Source organism: Anopheles coluzzii, chromosome 3, assembly GCF_943734685.1.
Source record: "Anopheles coluzzii chromosome 3, AcolN3, whole genome shotgun sequence".
Classification (NCBI taxonomy): Eukaryota; Metazoa; Arthropoda; class Insecta; order Diptera; family Culicidae; genus Anopheles; species Anopheles coluzzii.
The window spans coordinates 31,746,937-31,755,413 of NC_064671.1; the positions used below are offsets into that span (position 1 = coordinate 31,746,937).

The 8,477-nt window shown below is 34.5% G+C and overlaps 1 long non-coding RNA gene across 1 annotated transcript; it reads right to left on the reverse strand.

Annotated features, from left to right (window-relative positions):
• Window positions 1-3,029: 3,029 nt before the first annotated feature.
• Window positions 3,030-3,443, reverse strand: LOC120959323 (uncharacterized). Its single transcript, XR_005752164.2, has 3 exons — window positions 3,320-3,443; window positions 3,202-3,233; window positions 3,030-3,121 (listed from the first exon to the last, which is right to left on the reverse strand). It is a non-coding gene; the product is annotated as an uncharacterized LOC120959323 (long non-coding RNA).
• Between the last annotated feature and the right edge of the window lie 5,034 nt (window positions 3,444-8,477).

The window sequence follows — 8,477 nt, forward strand, 5'->3', positions numbered from 1 at the left end:
TTTACAAGCTTATATAGCTAATGGAGCTGGAAAGAAAACATCTCTATGGTTGGTTGTTTAAACACGGTGCTATGTTAATATATAGAACAGTCGGTTGATAAGGGAGCGATACGGTTGTGTACAATGCGTGACGAATTGTGGTATATGCGTTTATTGTTGCCTTCTTTATTGTGATTTTGTATATTAAATAGATTGTTGAATCATTCAAAAAACACGTACAAGGCTTATTACAAGTAAGCAATTTTTATTAGCCAACAGGAGTTTTAATTTGATAATGCAAAATACATTTTCGATCGATAATTTAGTTATGTTTTGGTTCTTCAGTTTGGCATCATATGATTCACTTCGTTTGGCGGCGAGCGATCATACTCCGGAAGTATCGAAGAGGTTATATCTCTAGTTTAACCTTTAATGCCTATTTAAGGACATGCAGAACAATCAGTTAATGAGCAATGTTAAGGCAATATATTTTGTACCACAACTTACCATACGGGTAGTATCTGAAACCATTAACGCCAGAATATTTTTGAATTGTGCCTATTATTTCTTCAATAGCACTTTGTACGATCGGATTACTGCCCATTCTAGACGACATGTATCGAAGCGCTGATATCATCTCGACGATTGCCGGTTCTATGTCTACAACTTGAGCTTCTACATATCCGATCGTGCCTATGAGTTGGTACAAAAAAATCAATCAATCCACTTTGGATTCTTTCATTTACAATAGCATACTCACCCACTAAAACAGTGCAAAGAAATAACACCAGTGCGATCTTCATGTTGATGTACAGTTTTAAGTAACTTGGTCGATACTACCAATGAATGGGATTGAAATAGACGACAAAGCGTTGCAGTTTAAATAGGAATCTGTTCTGAAAGAGTTGACACCTATCACATGAATCTAATATGTGGATGGATTCGGATGATTTATTTGCTACACAGATTCGTCTTAAAGGCCGGTTGTTCTTCGGATTAAGCGATTAAAAAGCGCATCAAACGACTAGTTTGCAGAGCAGTTAGTTTTTATTTACATTGCAGCACTGCAGAAAATTGATAATTACTTGCATAATTTCACAAAATTTATACGTGGAATAAAACAGGTGTGAGGTTTATTTTTCAACGTTGGTAATAGCTTCACTTCATTACAGGAGTAGTAATATAGGAGTAATAGAACGTTATTTGAACAAGAAATTTGGGTATTACGATGTACAAAAGTGGATTTACGTCATTATTCGTAATATATATTTATAATCTCTTTAATCATACTGGTTAGTTTAGCCCAGAAGCTTTTGGAAGAATTGAGTATTAAACATGAGTAAGAAAAATCTCATCTCAGGAGCAAAAATAAAAAAAAAATATTATCATCAGACTAATTGCATCCAAGGTCTTTTGTTTTTCGTTTTAATTTAATTAGAGAAGTATTGATTTCATGCAGTGTTTCAAACGGTGATAGTCGTCGACATAAAATTTTACAAAATGATAAAACGTATTTTCGCGTGAATTTCTATACTCCTGTAAGTGAGCACTATTTTGCTGGTGGACTGAGTGAAAATATCAAGAGTTCCAATATCTAAATATCGGTAAATGCACAATTAAGCAGTTTTGGCGTCACATGAAAAATGTCAAATGACATTCATTCTACTTTTTTTACAATCATGCCATCGCAAAAGCATTGATTGTTATTGCCCAACTGATTATCGTTCTTCGAAAGTCGAAACCATGAATATCATGATCGAAAAATGATTTTGATAGCCGCCTACTGCGAATATCATAAAAATGTCGACAATTGACAACACTGATCATATGGCTTCTTTTTGCATATTTTTGCATATTTGGATTGTCACATATCTTTGATAAAAAGATTAGCAATTTTAGACAGTTACAGGGAACAGGTGGGGATAGCATAGGGATTGCATGAGGAAGGTTATGTATTGGTTTGAAGTTAATGTTATAGATTAATTTATGGAGTGCGATATGTTCTCTCCTAATATAGCTTGAGTTCAATTACGTTATATATTGTTATACAAATTTTGATTACAGTTGCTCATTTTTGGAACAACAGATAGTTAATATTAAATAGAATAGGAGAAAGCACGCAGCATTGAGGTACTTCTGCTACCGGGGTGTATTATTCAGAGGTTGGTGAGACACAAGCACTGCTTTTTTAGTTCATTAGTTATAAAACTATGGATAGTATGAATTGAATTATGTGGATATAAAAAATATCACCTTGCCTGAATCAAATAATACTGATCCTGGTGACATTTTCGAGTTCCTCTAAGAAATTATGTCACTCTTTATTCCGTCTAGTTGATATGTTCTAGAAATCCTTGAAAGGAAACCATATTATGATTTAGGAATAATACATCTATTATCTGTGATCTTTTCTCATTTGTGAGTTGTTTGCTTTTTATCTACTTTTCCAAGGCAACTAAGCAGAATGATAAGTGATTGATCTATGGGTTCAAATACTTTAACTTCTTTACTGCATTACTCTACACTGGTTATAACTAGCAACATTACACCTTCATTTGAAATATGAAATGTTTGGTCCGGTTTAAGAAATGTTTTACATGCTACCATAATATCAATATTATGTTTTGCTAGATAATTTATAAGTTTTTGTGGTTGTTGGTATTGCTGTAAGTATTGCAGAACAAAATAATCCATTTCCAATTAATTTGGGAAAATAATATTTTTGAAAATTGGTAAACCACTCTAATTTGGACTTCCTTATAGGTACAACTGCTCAATCATTAGCAATTGGTATAGAGTACCACATAACCTCAACTGATTTTTGCTGTTTGCAAAATTGTTTAATTTTTTATTAATAAGTGTGTTTTTATTCTTACAAGAAGGAACAAACACACACATACATATACACACACACATACACACACGCACATTTCAAAAACATATTTAACCACGTTAGTAATCGTTTAGCAACTTTGGTTCATATTAGAAAACAATAAAAAAAACTCCAATATAACTCGGGTTCAAAATTCAACAGTGAACAATACATATGTTATGATATGTTTTATTTGTGCCTTGGTAGTCCCCCAGGATAACACACTACAATGTTGCCATATTTATCTAAACAGTCTAAAAATGGGGGATCCTGCATCGAGAAATAGGTTAAAAATTGAAAATAAATTTAACAGATTGAGCCTGCTCATAGATAAACATGGCAGTACCTACCGGTTGCTTAGCACTCACGTGTCCGGCCAGGGCTGCAAAGACATTATAAAGGTCGTGAAAGCAACGGTCAAATTATCTTCACAAGTTTAGAAGTTTGCATAAAGCAGGAATGTATTACCAAGTAGCACGAACATGAAAATCAGTACGACGAGCTTCATCCTAGAAAATGTGTATCGATAATCAAGAACCGCAAAGTGAACTTCGCCAAATGATTTTACAAGCTTAAATAGCTAATGGAGCTGGAAAGAAAACATCTCTATGGTTGGTTGTTTATATACAGTGTTATAGCTGGATCGAATCGGAATACTGCAGCAAAGCTGAACAATGAAAAACATTATCGTGTATATTGTGTAAAAATGAAGAACAATTTGAAGAAAGCAATCATTAAGTCGGTGTGCCGTCAAAAATGCATTATAGGGAGTAATTATATTGGTAACTTAGTCGCTTTCTAGTATTTTTGCTTTATTTCATATCCTTTCTTTGGCTACAGTACAGAATTTTCCAAGTCACTTTTGAATGTGAACATTGTTTATCACCGCGTGCAAGATTTTATTCCAAAAATTTACCAATTTTAAATTTCTTCAGTATGATTTTCAACACTAGATGGGTCTATTTCTATTGTTTTTTCCGGAGTTTTGAAGCTGCATCTCTTAAAAATTCGTACAATATTAAAAAAAAAATCACATGGTTTTTGTTGCATTTTTTTGGTCACCATAATCATTAAATTGCACTATAAATTGTAATGGTATTTTCAAAAGAAATGCTCACACATTTCATAACCAACTGTTAAATTTCAAACGAAAATCACGCAATGAGTAATCTGAGTAATTTCGCTTTACACGCGCCAAACTAAAGTTAAACATTTACCCATTATAAAATTGAAACTTTGACTAACTTCGAAATGATGCATCAAAATGCATGTTATATTCATTTTGAAAATATTGTACAAATCTTGATGAGATGTGGCTCTAAAACCACGACAAAACGATGGCGATGATTTTAAGATTATTTGCCAATTGATTTATGCAAATAAAAGTGTTTCAGCATAACTTTTTGCCAAAAAATTAGGTTGTTGTGTAACTTATTCCTCGATCATAATAAATAATGCTTTGTTCAAAGGTTTTATTGTATGAAATAGCGTCTACAATCCATGAAAGGAGCAGTTTTATCAATCTACAGTGGGTACTGCTACAGCCGATGCATCGGAGGACGCTTCTGTAAGAAATGTTGAACATTTATTTGAAGGTTCAAAACGATGTTCGATGTTTGTTTGCTTACTTGTCATGCCAAACATACTCTGCAATTTATCGGGATGCTTTTTAGCAACCACCACTCCCGTCACCACTGGAAAATGGAATGGAAAGGCATAGAGAGTAGAAAGTATTATATTATATTACATTAGTATTATATTTGAATCTTGGCTTATTGACAATTCCATAGGTTCTTACCTACTTGGGAGAGAATAAACAGTTTCATGGATAGCTTCATTGCAATGGCGAACTTCAACTGCCGTGCATATGCACTGGCACTAGTGTTTGTAATGTATGTTGATAAAAAGTACAGTCGGTTGATAAGGAAGCGATACGGTTGTGTACAACACTATACATGTGTGATGAATTGTGGTAAATGTGCTTATTATTACCTTCTTTATTGTTATTGTATTTATACATAAAATACATCATTGAATCATTGAAAAACACGTACCAGGCTTATTACAAGTAAGCAATTTTTATTAGGAGTTTTAATTCGATTATATTAAATACATTTTTGACCGATGATTTAGTTATGTTTTGGTTCTTGCAGTTTGCATATCCATGGTTTGTAGTTCAACAAGCGAAACCTTTACCGCCTAGCAAGATTGAACAAATGACTGTCACTTCACGTCGTTTGGCGGCGAGCGATCATACTCCGGAAGTATCGAAGAGGTTAAATCTCTAGTTTAACCTTTAATGCCTATTTAAGGACATGCAGAACAATCAGTTAATGAGAAATGTTAAGGCAATATATTTTGTACCACATCTTACCATACGGGTAGTATCTGAAACCATTAACGCCAGAATATTTTTGAATTGTGCCTATTATTTCTTCAATAGCACTTTGTACGATCGGATTACTGCCCATTCTAGACGACATGTATCGAAGCGCTGATATCAGCTCGACGATTGCCGGTTCTATGTCTACAGTTTGAGCTTCTGCATATCCGATCGTGCCTATGAGTTGGTACAAAAAAATCAATCAATCCACTTTGGATTCTTTCATTTACAATAGCATACTCACCCACTAAAACAGTGCAAAGAAATAACACCAGTGCGATCTTCATGTTGATGTACAGTTTTAAGTAACTTGGTCGATACTACCAATGAATGGGATTGAAATAGACGACAAAGTGTTGCAGTTTAAATAGGAATCTGTTCTGACAGAGTTGACACCTATCACATGTAACTAATATGTGGATGGATTCGGATGATTTATTTGCTACACAGATTCGTCTTAAAGGCCGGTTGTTCTTCGCATTAAGCGATTAAAAAGCGCATCAAACGACTAGTTTGCAGAGCAGTTAGTTTTTATTTACATTGCAGCACTGCAGAAAATTGATAATTTTACAGTTGAATAAATGTGAGGTTTATTTTGCAACGTTTTGGTTACAGTTGGAACTGTTCAACGCATCAAATCTTTGTTCTCTTTGGTTTCTTGTTTAATGTCAGCAAGAGGCCTTTTTGTTGGTGGGTTGGCAGTAGTCCAGCAGTCCTTCTCCAGTCCAAAGGTTTGGCACAATTTCTCATAAACGGACTGAAATAGAAGGTTTGATGTTAGTGTTGAGAGAATACGCTGATGTGCTGATTTTCGTTTGAGTATCATACAATATCATTGCGAGATGGTTCTGCGGATCCCTGTCCGATCAGTGCTAGAGGAGGAAGTGTGTTAAAATAATAATGAAAGGTTATTTGTTGGAAGCCGCTTAGTACTGTCACTTACCAATAAATGCAAAGAGAATTATGGTGGCAAGGAATTTCATGTTTCGCTGTTCTTTTTTACAATGGGTTCCGATTGAAACAGGGTTAGTATAAGATTTAAACGTTACAGGGACGAAAGAACAGCTTATATATTAGCGTGCTGATGTGGAATCTCACTTGCTACATGTTCTAGAAATGTTGAACATGGGTACAGTTGGCTACAGTTACCTTAAGGCCGGGCTACATTGATCGTACTCCCAAGTGTAATTTCGATTTTCACTAGCGCATGTGGCGGCGGCTGGTGGAAGCTTTTTTTGGTCGTCGAGGGAATGGTCGTGAGGGATCTCAAATTTAAGTTGTTTTTCCATCGTTTTTTGCCATGAAAATGGATGCAATGCTTATAGGACATGTGCATCTACCTTTTACAAAACTTTCTTGTCCAAATTAGGTTAAAAACATGGAAAAACTACATATTTTCTAAAGTGGCTCCAAATTGTTTGGAAAAATGCTTCGGTCAGCCGCTGCCAGGTGCGCTAGTGAAAATTAAAATTACACCAGAGAGTACGATCAATGTAGCCCGGCCTTTAGAGTGCATGGCATATAGGTGTTAACATGAATGCAATAATCAATAACAGAAGAGCTTGAACTTTTGAACACGTGCGTTGGTGATTGTTTTCTTTTCATCAAGTAACTTTAAGCAACGTTGTTTTGGTGTATTTCATTTGATTGTGCAAACACTAAAACTAACTAACTAAAACTTGTTAAAAACTATTGATTTTGATTTTTTTAGTAACCGTAAGTTTTTCGGTCTGGTGGTACAGTCGTCAACTCGTACGACTTAACAACATGCCCGTCATGGATTCAAGCCCCGAATAGACTGTGTTCCCCATAGGTAGGACTGACTATCCTGCTATGGTACCAATAAGTCACTGAAAGCCGAGCCCATTAGTGGTACAGGCAGGCCTTGATCAACAACGGTTGTTATGCCAAAGAAAAAGAATAAGAAGAAGTTTTCTTTGATTTTGTCTTTTTCGGATGTTTTTATAAGTTATAAATACATTTAAGTTGCACAGTAACATATATTTTCGTCATTTTTTATGGTTTACTAGGGTTTAAAAGTACATATCTGTGAAAACTTGACTGCCTCTTGCCAAAATGTTGAATATACAAGCTTATTTATACTGTCACACATGTTTTGAAAAGATTGCTGAAATGGAAATGTAATATTACGAATTTTGGTTATAGTTGGTATATATTTATCTTACTAATACTTCATCCGACGGTTGTGCGTATATGAGCCCCATCAATGCTATTGGGTTATATAAAATAGGATTAGTTCAATCTTAAAAAATCTGTATGGAGGCTTTTGCTGATGCTTACTGATGAATATAACAAAAAGGCTTGTTAGGAAATGCATATTGATTGTGCGTGTTTTTTTTATCTCAAACAAGTTACTATTATAAAAGAAAACGTTCTCCTTAGTTTGCAAAATAGCATTAGTTGAATGAATCGCTTATATATATTCTAGTTTTATTTCGATATTGCTTACTATTTGTTCTTCTGTTTTTATATCTTGGATTTACAAATTCGTTTGTTGGACGCAAAATAAAATAATCATAAACACTGAATTTGTTTCTCATTATTCATCGCTTTGCTTCAATTTATAAACAATAAACACTTCGGAGGTGACACGTGCCTCCTATTAACTTATTTCGATTCACTGTACATGGTCTGGGAACTATCCGATTCAATCTGTTAGGAATATAATATGTTTGCCCAGATCAGTAGTAGATTTGTAAGTAGAAAAGTTTTAAGTGGAAAAAGATGGCATTTAATTAATTTTGTTTCACATCGACGTGATGCAGACTTGACAGCTAGCAAGCCTCACATTACAACACTCTTATATTATAGTTTGCAATGAAGTGTCTCGATGTATTTTTGAATTCAAAGATTTATTTTTGGCAAGCTAATGGAAATGTTTGTGATTGGTGAATATTTCTACAGTAATATGTTTGGGTTTTGGTCATTGCAAGAAGGTGTAGGACAATAGTCGTTTTCAAACATTTACATCTTGCAACATCTTACAATAGAACGAACGAATTCTGCTACTGCCGCTTCAGATGCTTTTTATTTTAAAATTACAATAAGCGGAACTCGTTCACCATTGCGATTGTTCGATGCGATCATTAAGCGCGAGGTTTTTTGGCCGATAATGCAGTGGTAGGACCAGTCACCCATCAGTCCTTCTTCGTTCCATGTTTTTGGCAACGGCTCTCGTAGTTTTTCTAGTGGAATGAAACAAAAGATAAAATGATAGCTGAA